The following is a 14795-nucleotide window of genomic DNA, read 5'->3' as shown; positions in this document are numbered from 1 at the left end:
TATCTTAGTATATAGTATATACCCTCTTGTCATGTATTTTCTTTCCTATTTTTTTCCCACATGATGTAGAATTTTGCAACTAGAGATGGTAGAGTAAAGACCACTCTCTTTTTACCAACACAATTCTTGCCACACAAGAAACAACAAGAAACCATAATCAAACCTCTCTTTCTAAAACTATGTAACAAACAAATTATTTTCGGGACTTGTTGTTCTCCTTTATTGAATTGCAGCAGAGCCGGTTTTGGCACATCAAAATTGGGCTGATGGTGAAGAGAGGTGTTGCATTTTTAGCATACTAGGAGGTAGTGGGGTTGTTAGTCCACGAGGCTATTACTAAACTACCTTCATGAAAGAGTCGGTTGGCAAACCTACTTTCACTTTAGGAGTAAGATAGCAAGCTCCCTTTAAATAATTTAAAAAACTTTATTGTAATACCAATTAGGAGATAGTGTTTTGAGATTTAAGTGGGGTTTTTCAAAAAAATTAATTCCTCTTAGCGAAACAATCCCAAGAACATGAACGGACCTAGACTAATCATTAATCATAAATTAAACACATATGTAAACACCTTCAAATATTCATGCGTTTACCTTTGATTCCTCAAGGAGAATGATGCAAGGATGCATCACAAATGCCACAAGAACAAAAACACCTCTACTCAATCCACACAAGCACAAATCGAAACACGGTGATAGCCGTCATATGAGAGTAATTGTGATAGTTAGGGTAAGCCTCTTTTTGGTGAGTGTGATTCTCTACTATTTATAAAGAGTTAGCTGCTTAAACCGTTTTTTTTTTTTGAAATAGAGCTACTTAAACCTTAAAGACTAATTTAAGCTTCGCACAAAATAAGCCCCATAACATTTACATTTAATTAACCTCTTTTAATTAAATACCACTCTTATTTATTTAATTAAATAAATATAATTAAATGAGATCTTATTTAATTTAGTTAATCGTTTCGGTGTCAAGAATTTATGTGTGTGACCATGTATGTTCTCGTAATGTTGATAATGATATTAAATCTTATGTTTATAAACGATGAGAGACATCTAGCAACACATCATTTCTATTCAAGTACAACTCACAAAACTTGTATGTGATAAGGATCATTTGTATAATTATTCTTTTACCCTCATGTCTATATTGAGCACAAGGCATAGGTTGACTCCATAGATATTGCCGTTGTTCTGTAGGAAGGAAAATTTTACCTAGGTAACTCATGTCCCTCAACATGATTCGTCGAATACCAATCAAATGACTTTATAGTCATCCTTTTACAAAAAAAACTTTTGAACATCTACAAAGAACTCGAATCCTAGATCTAGGATACGTAGGTGTTTCAGGTCAAAGGGTGAAATACACCACAATCACTATGATAATATCTTACGACACTTTGAATAATTCGTGATGGGTCAATCTAGTAACAAATATTACTCCTAATGTTTATACATATGTGAAGACTTGATAAATCTTTATGCATGACCCGTGAGATGTGATCATCAATCTACCCACATAATAGTTTCCATGTCTTACTACCATTCCCATTTTATTGTAAAGTTTGACTACAAATACTCTAAGAATAACGTTCTTATAAATAACGGGGTTTCACGATTAAGTCACACTTAATATTCCATTAATCAAACTAATTAATCTATGAAATTTATTCCTTTAAAACAATCATAATAAGGAAATGACTTATAAGTGTTATATATTCATAAATATACACACAACAACAACATCCAAGTTGTTTCCCGATAAGCGTGATCGGTTATATATATGGATCAAATTATGTCAATGTTTTATCATACACCATATTTTGGTCAAACTCATTAATTTACAAATATTTTTTAATACTTCTCTGATAGTTTTTTAGGTCTTCATGTGTCTTTAATGATTCGAGTATTCTTCATTTGATCTACTATCCTTACAACAAAATCTATAGGTCTTCTCTTTACATGTCCAAACCAATTAAACCTATTTTCCACCATCATTTATACTATAGGTGATACTCTCTCTCTCTCTCTCTCTCTCTCTCTCTCTCTCTCTCTCTCTCTCTCTCTCTCTCTCTCTCATATAATCATTTCTAATCTTATCACATTTAGTCTTACCACGCATCCAACACAATATCCTCATTTACGCAATATATATATCTCAAGGTCAAGACACAAAACTACATCCATTCAAAATATATAAATTGACTATTACAGCTTACTCTAACATGTAGGTGAACAATGTGACACATTATTTCGCTAGAGCAATATCATCCACAGGGACAGATCCATTCCTAGGCTATGTGCGGCTAAAGGCACACATCTAGGGGTGGCAAAATGGGCCCGGCCCGTCGGGCCAGCCCGTTTAACCCGTCATTTTAGCCGGGCTGGGGTAAGATTTTAAGCCCATCTCTCTAGTTTGCCCGCCCCTGTTAAGCCCGCTGAAAAAGCGGGTCATAGCGGGGTGGGGCGGGCTGGCCCGCGGGCTTATTAAACATTCTTTTTTTACTATTAGTGACCAAATTTTTAATTTACACACCCCATAAACAATTGGGCCAAATGATATCAACCCACCTCAAATTGCCCCACTCTCTCTGATAGTGATAAGTGATAACTGATTCACCACTAGTCCACTACCTCTAGAAAAAAACTGATTCACCACTGCATTATATTGAGACTTATTTCATGTTGTTGGATTTATTTTGTAATTTGTTTTATGTTGAATGTATGGTGGATTTATTTTGATATTTGTTTAATGTTAGAGTCTTTATATTGAATTTATTGTTTTTATAATATCAGTGTATTTGTTAATAACAATCGACAAAAAAATATTTTAAAAAATAGACAGGCCAGCCCGCCAACCCGCTAGTCCACCTTTAGGCGGGGCGGTGTGTGAGTTTGAGCCCACCCCCTCAAGTTGGCCCGCCCCGCCCCAACCCGTTTTTGGCGGGCTAATAGCGGGCTGGGGCCTAAACGGGCGGGCTGGCCCGTATTGCCATCCCTTGACACATCTAACTTCCCAATTTTTTTTATTATAAATACAGTTAATAGTTATTTTGATCTCTAAATGTGTAACGAGTAGTCACAATGATCTTTCAATATATTAAAATTTCAAAATAGTCTCTAATTTTGCACTTTGTTAGTCAAAATAGTCATTGAAGTGACAATAAGTAAGTATATTGAAGGACTAATATGACAATATTAACAAAGTATTTTAATGTTAGGTACTATTTGACTAACAAAGTGCACAATCAAGAACTATTTTGTTACATTGAAAGACTATTATGGCTACTCTTTACACATTCATGGACCAAAATGACTATTACCCTTTATAAATAAAACTCAATATGTTAAGAAAAGAACAACAAAGTCAACAACGTGCAAAACTTGTGGAAACAAATAAGTGCAACACATTTGCTATGATTTATAAGCTTTTGAAGTTGGCTTTGCTCTTGCCCATAGCAACTGCAAGTGTTGAACGTGTTTTTTCAGCTATGAAAATTGTGAAGAGTCAACTACGTAACTAAATGGATGATCAGTGGCTAAATAATCGTCTTGTAACTTACTATATAGAAAGAGATGTTCTTTTAACAATTAGCAATGTAATCATTTTAGCTCATTTTCAACAAATGGATAGGAGACGATTTTCATTGTAATGTATTGTATCAACAATGTTATTTTTTATTTTTAATATAGTTTGCATTGTTTCTTTAAAATTTTAGCCCCAGATAAACCAAATGTCTAGATCCGCCCCTGATCATTCGTGGCTAGTCTTCAATTTTTTTATCATGTTCTCTGTGTTGTATTGATATTTCCACTATGAATGAAATATCTTGAATTCCTGTGGTAAAAAATAGAAATAAAGGTCTATTATTTGTTTTTTTTAGGGAATGTTTATTATTAGTTTTTAAAACATAATTAGTTTCATACTTAATTTATTTTTTTAACAAAGTTTAAAACTTCTTTTATTAAATGTTAAACTCATTGAAAATGTTCTTGTGAGCTTAGCTCAGTTGGTATAGACAATGCATAATATATGCAAGGTCCAGCGTTCAAACCCCGGCCACCACCAAAAAACTCATTGAAAATATCCACATGCGACACAACTCACAATTAAATAAAATCATAAAATTCTTATTTAAAAAACAAATTAAATAAAATCATAAAATTCTTATTTAAAAAACAAAGAGTAAATGACACTCTCCTCTCTTGAAAGAGACATAAATTACACTTCCCTCTCCTTTTATGTTAAAATATTTACTCCTCTTCTGCAAATAATATTAGAAAACATTTCACTCCCCTCTCCTGAAATAAGCTTGAATTACATCCCTTTATTCTCTTATGTTAAAATCTACAATTTCCTCCCTTAATAATTTTTTTTTATTTCTAATAATATAGCAAAAACAATCTAACGCACCCCGGAGAAAAATAGTACTGTGAGTTTATTTTAATATAATCAAAATTTAAATCCATATTTTTCTCTATTTTTATTTACAATTTCATTTGCATATAGTTTTAAACCCTATTATAAAATATAAAATAACACAAAATAAAATTAAAATGAGTGAAAAATTACTAAAGTTGATATAGTATGGTTATTTAAAAGTGAATTCTATATTCTAAATTATAAAATTAATAACAAAATATTTAAATTTAATCATCATTGACATTTAAATTATAAGGAAATGAATTTATTTTTCTTAAATGGTGGTTCAAAATTAATAGATATAATGAAAATATTTATTTATGTAATTTAGTCAAAAACAAAAATAAGATCATAAATTAGGTATTAAGTCCCCGTGAGCTTAGCTCAGTTGGTATGGACAATGCATAATATATGCTTGGTCCGGGGTTCAAACCCCGACCTCTACCAAAAAAATTAGGTATTAAAATTTGTGTTTTTGCAGTATATAATATAAATATTTATTTGAGAATAAAAATAGAAAATATAATAAAACTAAAACATACATATGATTTTTTTAATGTTTTTCTCAATCTGTGCTAAGTTTCACCGAATAAAGATTATTAATTGCTAACTTTTTCAATAGAAACAGAAAATATTTTTTTATAGGAAAGATTATTGATAAAGAGTAATGGGTAAATAGAAAATTATGCAATTAATAATTTTTATTTTGTGCAATATTGCATCAATTAGAAATACCAGTGAATCATACATTATTTAGGGCTGATACAAAACCTAATAGGCTCGAACCAAGAAAGCTATTTGAGTTAGACCAGACTAAGAGAATAGAGCACCACTATTGATCTGGTTGAAGTCCATCAAGAGATCCTCTAACATAGGTGTCATGTTTGGTATCAAAATGACATCGTCATCAGAGCTTCCCAAAAACTCCATAGACGTATCGGTAAGAACTTGAGCCTCATTGCTCTCTGGCTGATCTAACGGCAACATAGCCATATTAGGCGATTCCAAGTTTCTGACATTTGCGCAAGATCCAGCTTCTTTGCCAATGCATAATCTAGTCTTTGATGACTTGTTTCGGGAGGTCCCAACAACGGAGTTCTGATTAACTGCTGGTTTTTTATGATTGTGTTCTCCTTTATATGTCACAACATAAGTGTTCTCACTGGTTTTGCTCTTCTCTACTAGTTTTTTTGCCGAACAATCCCAGAAACTTCTACATTTGTAGTAGCTCCTACAAAATCATTCATTGATATCTTTTCATATCAAACACCGCTAAATCGTACTATTTTAATAGATAAAACCATACACATAAAAATGTATACATGAGAGAGTTTTACATAAAGGTATGCAATCTGAATCTGTCTTACACTGAGTGACATATTGGTTTAATTTATACATATTTTAAAAAAAATATATATAAATGGAGTGAGATTTAAATAAAGTGAAAGATACTGACTTAAGAGTGATGTGTTTAAAATCAATTAAATATTACAATTGAAAAAAAATAAAAAGTGAGATTTAAATATGTTTTTAGTCCCTACAAATATATCCTCTCTCTTTTTTTTCTTCCTTTTATTAAAAAATATACCACTTTTTTCTTTTGGTTTTTATTGTTTTGTTTTACTCCGGCAAACTTTATTCATATTAGAATTTATCTCTCTAATATCTAGAATATTTGATTTTATTCTATCAAAATAAGGATTAAAATGGATATTGAAGGGACCAATTTCACCATAAATAAATTTTGCGGAAACTAAAACAAACATCAAAGACCAAAGATCAAAGGTGTAATTGTTTTTCCTAAACAACACAGGGACTAAACACAAAAAATGTTACATTTGCAGGGACTAAGAACATATCAAACCAAAAAGCAATTAACAGTACATTGAAAATTAATAGTGACATTCATTTTGTCACAAAATTTAATTTTGAAAATGTGTCGTTAACTGCAAAGAATGGAGTAATAACTTTTGATATTTTTAAATTGAATTGCAAATGCAACCGCGATTAAGACCACATATGTTGCATTTAACTACAATTCTTTCCAATGGTAAGGATCATGGTCTTTGCGATCACTATTTAAAACTCTAGGTGGGTGTGTGTTTAGGTAACAAAATTATTAGTTTTAACATGAAATAGAAGACAAATATGAAAATTTAGAGCGTTTAATGCATAAAAACCTTGGATGTGGAGACCCTTTAATGGGTTTTTCTCCATATTTTTTCCATGCCCATGAATCTTCTGAAGGCGCGTCTTCCCTCACATGACACACAAATGTCACCTGGTTATTATTTTTTCTGTAAAAAAAATGAAATGCATAATGATTTTAGGTCACAATAAAATTGATATAATTAAAATATAATAAATAATAGGAATAAATACTTTACCTTTTTCTTGATTTAAATTTTGGTTTTTTCGGATGTCTATTTGGTAAAAATCTAGAATTTCTTCGAGGTAGTAGAAATGGTAGTTGATTGCGCTTTCTCAGGGGTTGTTGTGGAATCGATGGATGGTTGAATGCACAATCAAAATTGTTGGTTGCGATTTCAATGCGGGCATGAGGTTCAGAAACATACACTTCATTGTTACGGTTTGGTTGATTCTGTTGTTGTTCGATAAGTATTTGATAATCAGATATTGTAAGATATCAATTTGTGTTATAAACACTAGTATTAGTCATTGTAGTGGTGATGGTAGGTATGATAGGGGTGGTGGTGGTGAGGGTGGCGAATGTGGTTGTAGGGATAGTAGTTGTAGGGGTAGTGAAGATGGTGGTAGTGGGGGTGCAAGCAGTGATGGTAGAGGTGGGGATAGTGGTGTTGGGGTAGAATTTAAGTATCATTTTTTCTAGCTCAGTAAACTCATTTAGTTGCAGCTGTTGTTGTTCGATGAGTGTTGGGAAATTAGAAAAGGTGGAATTTTGATTGGAATCATGAAAACTAGTGTTAGTGATGGTATTGGTGGTAATGTGGGAAGGGATGATGGTGCTTGAGGGGGTAGGAGGAGTGGTTGGGGTGGTAGTGATGGTTGGGATACTGGTGATAGTAGGGGTGGGGGGTAGTGGTTGTTGGATTGAAACTGATTATCAATTTGTCAAGCTCTATGAAATCATTTGGTTTAAGTGGGGTAATTGGGGTTGAGTTATTCTCTTCGGTAAAACTAAAATCATCAAAGCATGGAGGTGTGGTGTTTTGAGGGGATATGATGTTATTGGTTGTGGTGGTTAGAGTTGGAGGTGGAGTTTTAAAATTGGTGGTAGGAGTAGCAAAGGTGGTAGATTTGCAGCTACGAACAATAGAAAAGAGATCCCAATCATCATTGTCCATTGGAGAGAAAAAATGCACTCTTTGGGAGGGAGGGGGGTGAAGCAAGCAATTTGATGGTGGACCGTGACCAACTTGAAGCCTTGCTAACTATTTATAAGAAGAAAATGAATTATATTTTTAATTTTGTTTTGACCAAGAATATATTTTTAATTAATAAAAGTTGAAAGTCGATTGATATTTCCGAAGACAATTGTAACTTTTAAAATTATTTATGATATTTGTTTCTTTATTTTAATTACTCGTTTATTATTATTACATATAGTGATTAAAAAATTAATACGAGTCATTTTGATCATGGGTGAATCACGAATTTAGTTTATTAGATTGTACAATTAATTGTCTGTGAGACCTAGCTCAATATTTTTAATGAAAGAGTGAGACCTAACTCAATTGGAAATGTCAAGATTGTTAGAATATACAATTTCATGGTTATCAAGATTTGAACCCGACATCTCTCATTTGTGTGGCTAAATAATCGTCTTGTAACTTACTATATAGAAAGAGATGTTCTTTTAACAATTAGCAATGTAATCATTTTAGCTCATTTTCAACAAATGGATAGGAGACGATTTTCATTGTAATGTATTGTATCAACAATGTTATTTTTTATTTTTAATATAGTTTGCATTGTTTCTTTAAAATTTTAGCCCCAAATAAACCAAATGTCTAGATCCGCCCCTGATCATCCGTGGCTAGTCTTCAATTTTTTTTTTTTATCATGTTCTCTGCGTTGTATGGATATTTCCACTATGAATGAAATATCTTGAATTCCTGTCGTAAAAAATAGAAATAAAGGTCTATTATATGTTTTTCTTAGGGAATGTCTATTATTAGTTTTTAAAACATAATTAGTTTCATACTTAATTTATTTTTTTAACAAAGTTTAATACTTCTTTTATTAAATGTTAAACTCATTGAAAATGTCCTTGTGAGCTTAGCTCAGTTGGTATGGACAATGCATAATATATGCAAGCTTCGGGATTCAAACCCCGAGCACCACCAAAAAACTCATTGAAAATATCCACATGCGACACAACTCACAATTAAATAAAATCATAAAATTCTTATTTAAAAAAACAAAGAGTAAATGACATTCTCCTCTCTTAAAGAGACATAAATTACACTTCTCTCTCCTTTTATGTTAAAATATCTACTCCTCTTCTGCAAATAATATTAGAAAACTATTTCACTCCCCTCTCCTGAAATAAGCTTGAATTACATCCCCTTATTCTCTTACGTTAAAATCTACAATTTCCTCCCTTAATAATTTTTTTATTTCTAATAATATAGCAAAAACAATCTAACGCACCCTGGAGAAAAATAGCACTGTGAGTTTATTTTAATATAGTCAAAATTTAAATTCATAGTCATATTTTTCTCTATTTTTATTTACAATTTCATTTGCATATATAGTTTTAAACCCTATTATAAAATATAAAATAACACAAAATAAAATTAAAATGAGTAAAAAATTACTAAAGTTGATATATTATGGTTATTTAAAAGTAAATTCTATATTCTAAATTATAAAATTAATAACAAAATATTTAAATTTAATCATCATTGACATTTAAATTATGAGGAAATGAATTTATTTTTCTTAAATAGTGGTTCAAAATTAATAGATATAATGAAAATATTTATTTATGTAATTTACTCAAAAACAAAAATAAGATCATAAATTATGTATTAAGTCCCCGTGAGCTTAGCTCAATTGGTATGTACAATGCATAATATATGCAAGGTCAGGGGTTCAAACCCCGGCCTCTACCAAAAAATATTAGGTATTAAAATTTGTGTTTTTGCAAAATAATTAGGTATTAAAATTTGTGTTTTTGCAAAATATATAATATAAATATTTATTTGAGAATAAAAATAGAAAACATAATAAAACTAAAACATACATATGATTTTTTTAATGTTTTTCTCAATGTGTGCAAAGTTTCACTGAATAAAGATTATTAATTGCTAACTTTTTCAATAGAAACAGAAAATATTTTTTTATAGGAAAGATTATTGATAAAGAGTAATGGGTATATAGAAAATTAAGCAATTAATAATTTTTATTTTGTGCAATATTGCATCAATTAGAAATACCAGTGAATCATACATTATTTAGGGGTCGATACAAAACCTAATAGGCTCGAACCAAGAAATCTATTTGAGTTAGACCAAACTAAGGGAATAGAGCACCACTATTGATCTGGTTGGAGCCCATCAAGAGATCCTCTAACATAGGTGTCATGTTTGGTATCAAAATGACATCGTCATCAGAGCTTCCCAAAAACTCCATAGACGTATCGGTAAGAACTTGAGCCTCGTTGCTCTCTGGCTGATCTAAGGCAACATAGCCATATTAGGCGATTCCAAGTTTCTGACATTTGCGCAAGATCCAGCTTCTTTGCCAATGCATAATCTAGTCTTTGATGACTTGTTTCGGGGGGTTCCAACAACAGAGTTCTGATTAACTGCTGGTTTTTCATGATTGTGTTCTCCTTTATATGTCACAACATAAGTGTTCTCACTGGTTTTGCTTTTCTCTACTAGTTTTTTTGCCGAACAATCCCAGAAACTTCTACATTTGTAGTAGCTCCTACAAAAACATTCATTGATATCTTTTCATATCAAACACCTCTAAATCCTACTATTTTAATAGATAAAACCATACACATATAAATGTATACATGAGAGAGTTTTACATAAAGGTATGCAATCTGGATCCGTCTTACACTGAGTAACATATTGGTTTAATTTATACATATTTTAAAAAATATATATAAATGAAGTGAGATTTAAATAAAGTGAAAGATCTTAGGAGTGATGTGTTTAAAATCAATTAAATATTACAATTGAAAAAAATAAAAAGTGATATTTAAATATATTTTTAGTCCCTACAAATATATCCTCTCTTTTCTTTTTCTTCCTTTTTTTTTTAAAAATATACCACTTTTTCTTTTGGTCTTTATTGTTTTGTTTTACTCCTGCAAACTTTATTCATATTAGAATTGATCTCTCTAATATGTAGAATATTTGATTTTATTCTATCAAAATAAGGATTAAAATGGATATTGAAGGGACCAATTTCACTATAAATAAATTTTGCGGAAACTAAAACAAACATCAAAGACCAAAGATCAAAGGTGTAATTGTGTTTCCTAAAAAACAGAGGGACTAAACGCAAAAAATGTTACATCTGCATGGACTAAGAACATATCAAACCAAAAAGCAATTAACAGTACATTGAAAATTAATAGTGACATTAATTTTGTCACAAAATTTAATTTTGAAAATGTGTCGCTCATTGCAAAGAATGGAGTAATAACTTTTGATATTTTTAAATTGAAATGCAAATGCAACCGCGATTAAGACCACATATGTTGCATTTAACTACAATTCTTTCCAATGGTAAGGATCATGGTCCTTCCGGTCACTATTTAAAACTCTAGTTGGGTGTGTGTATTATGTAACAAAATTCTTCCAATGGTAAGGATCATGGTCTTTGCGACCACTATTTAAAACTCTAGGTGGGTGTGTGTTTAGGTAACAAAATTATTATTTTTAACATGAAATAGAAGACAAATATGTAAATTTAGAGCGTTTAATGCATAAAAACCTTGGATGTGGAGACCCTTTAATGGGTTTTTCTCCATATTTTTTCCATGCCCATGAATCTTCTGAAGGCTCGTCTTCCCTCACATGGCACACAAATGTCACTTGGTTATTATTTTTTCTGTAAAAAAATGAAATGTATAATGATTTTAGGTCACAATAAAATTGATATAATTAAAATATAATAAATAATAGGAATAAATACTTTACCTTTTTCTTGATTTAAATTTTGGTTTTTTCGGATGTGTATTTGGTAAAAATCTAGAATTTGTTCGAGGTAGTAGAAATGGTAGTTGATTGCGCTTTCTCAGGGGTTGTTGTGGAATTGATGGATGGTTGAATGCACAATCAAAATTGTTGGTTGCGATTTCACTGCGGGCATGGGGTTCAGAAACATACACTTCATTGTTACGGTTTGGTTGATTCTGTTGTTGTTCGACGAGTATTTGATAGTCAGAAATTGTAAGATATTGATTTGTTTTACAAACACTAGTATTAGTCGTTGTAGTAGTGATGGTAGGTATGATAGGGGTAGTGGTGGTGAGGGTGGCGAATGTGGTTGTAGGGGTAGTGAAGATGGTGGTAGTGGGGATGTGAGCAGTGATGGTAGAGGTGGGGATAGTGGTGTTGGGGTAGAATTTAAGTACCATTTTTTCTAGCTCAGTAAACTCATTTAGTTGCAGTTGTTGTTGTTCGATGAGTGTTGGGAAATTAGAAAAGGTGGAATTTTGATTGGAATCATGAAAACTAGTGTTAGTGATGGTATTGGTGGTAATGTGGGAAGGGATGGTGGTGCTTGAGGGGGTAGGCGTAGTGGTTGGGGTGGTAGTGATGGTTGGGATACTAGTGATAGTAGGGGTGGGGATAGTGGTTGTTGGATTGAAACTGATTATCAATTTGTCAAGCTCTATGAAATCATTCGGTTTAAGTGGGGTAATTGGGGCTGAGTTATTCTCCTTGGTAAAACTAAAATCATCAAAGCATGGAGGTGTGGGGTTTTGAGGAGATATGATGTTATTGGTTGTGGTGGTTAGAGTTGGAGGTGGAGTTTCAAAATTGGTGGTAGGAGTAGCAAAAGTGGTAGCTTTGCAGCTACGAACAATAGAAAAGAGATCCCAATCATCATTGTCCATTGGAGAAAAAAAAATGCACTCTTTGGGAGGGAGGGGGTGAAGCAAGCAATTTGATGGTGGAGCGTGACCAACTTGAAGCCTTGCTAACTATTTATAAGAAGAAAATGAATTATTTTTTTAATTTTGTTTTGACCAAGAATATATTTTTAATTAATAAAAGTTGAAAGTCGATTGATATTTCCGAAGACAATTGTAACTTTTAAAATTATTTATGATATTTGTTTCTTTATTTTAATTACTCGTTTATTGTTATTACATATAGTGATTAAAAAATTAATACGAGTCATTTTGATCATGGGTGAATCACGAATTTAGTTTATTAGATTGTACAATTAATTGTTCATGAGACCTAGCTCAATTTTTTTAATGAAAGAGTGAGACCTAACTCAATTGGAAATGTCAAGATTGTTAGAATATACATTTTCATGGTTATCAAGATTTGAACCCGACATCTCTCATTTGTGTGTGTGGGTTTTCAAGTAGTGTTTGTCACTCTGCCTAAAGCCCAAAAAAAAAAAAAAAAGATTCTTTTCTAGGGAAACAAGTTCAATGCATTTCATTTATAATAATAGATTCAATACAAAATGGGATACGAAAATAAGTAGCAGGACTTAGCTAGAAATGTTCTCTCTCCTGCAAGCGCATGAGCTGCTACATTTCCTTGTCGCCTTGAAAACTCCACCCTAGAGTTTGTAAAGAAAGCGGTAAATTGAGATTTCCAAGAGGTGATAATATGACCAAACTCAGAGACATCTTCTCTACGAGAATGGAAAGCATCACGGGTAATTTTAGAATCAATCTAAAAAAAATTGTAAAATTAATTTTGTGATTAAAATTAAATTTAGAATGATCAATACATAAATTAAGTCCCGAAAATATCTAAAAGATTCAATATTTAATATCTTTAAAAGATTAACGTGATAAAGAGTCAAACAACTATTTTCTTTTATAACACTCAACTCTATACAGTCTGCCTTAGTTTTTTAGTGAGAGAAACTTCAACTTCTCTCTAAGTTTTCTTTTTCTTTCACTCATCGAAGATGGGTGGTTTTAGGTCATTTTTTGACCTAAAATCGCCCATCTGTATCTTTTTTTTTTCTTCCTTTCTTTCGATCTAAATAAGTGATTTCCACATATATCAAGTGTTTTCTTTTGTGTTTTTTCGTGATTTTGTCGTCTGAGTGCAGCGTTGTGTTGTTCGTTGTCCGTTTTGTGCGACGTTATTGGATTTCGCGTCTTGTTGCAGATTGAATGATCAACTTCTGTCAATCATAGATTCAATCAATGATTTGACCGTCAACGTTGCAGACCAGGAAGCCAACAACACTAAACCAACCCAAGTGGGTATTCTGGTGATTTGGACTTTATCATATTATTTGTAGGTATTTTGTCGTTGTATGATATTAACTTGGGTGTTGTGAGTTTGTTCGCAGATTCATCCTTTACGTTTTTAGCGATGTTGATTTTGATGTATTCTCTTAATTTGAACGAATGAATATCGTTTTGTTTTTGTCAAAAAAAAAAAGATTAATGTGATTGCTAGTGACTTAAATATTTTTTTTAAGTAGTCAAACTAACTTTGAAATTGATACAAGAAAGAATTGAACTTAAAACTTTAAGAATATCACACTCTAATGTTTCAAGCCAACAACACTAAACCAACCCAAGTGGGTTGATATTGACTTAAATATTAAAATTTGTAAGATATATTTTCAGAGCAAAAATTCAAGATTCACTTTTTTCATAAATAAAATGATTTAGTTTATGTTATTGCTTTTCCATTTTCTTTTCTCATGTTTTCGAGGATTGTTTTTGGGCATTCTTCTCTAAAGGCCAAAGGAAAAAAATTAATTTCCCATCAAGTTGACTATGACTTTATGTCAAAAGTGCAGTCCAACCAAAAAGTGAAAACAAGGGCAGAAGTTACTCCCTTCGTCCCTTATTAGATGATCTGTTTGCAATTTATACTTTTGACCTAACATACTTCGACCATATTTTTCTACTAATATACAAAAATAAATACTCTCTCCGTCCCTCAATAGATGACTTATTTGACAATACACATTATTGATTTAACATACTTTGACTATATTTTTCTACTAATTCACAAAGATAAATAATATCATGTAAGATGTTGTTGGATTCGTCTCGATGAATATTTTTAAAATATTAAATTTTCATAATTTTTTTAGTAGAGAATTGAAGATATCAAAGATAAAACATATGCATTGGTATGTGTGTCGAAGTCAACTATGTCATCTAATATGGGACGGAGGGAGTAATATTCTCTCCTCATATAATACAT

General features: G+C 31.5%; 2 pseudogenes; both read right to left on the bottom strand.

Moving 5' to 3' along the window:
* Nucleotides 1–5207: 5207 nt before the first annotated feature.
* On the bottom strand, nt 5208–7748 carry LOC146900351 (uncharacterized; annotated as a pseudogene).
* A 2056-nt stretch (nt 7749–9804) lies between these two features.
* Nucleotides 9805–12490, bottom strand: LOC146900350 (uncharacterized; annotated as a pseudogene).
* Between the last annotated feature and the right edge of the window lie 2305 nt (nt 12491–14795).

The sequence above is a fragment of the Medicago sativa genome, chromosome 8 (assembly GCF_051527215.1).
Source record: "Medicago sativa cultivar Bolivia chromosome 8, Bolivia_mono, whole genome shotgun sequence".
NCBI lineage: Eukaryota > Viridiplantae > Streptophyta > Magnoliopsida > Fabales > Fabaceae > Medicago > Medicago sativa.
This window is presented reverse-complemented; position numbering and strand designations above follow the sequence as displayed.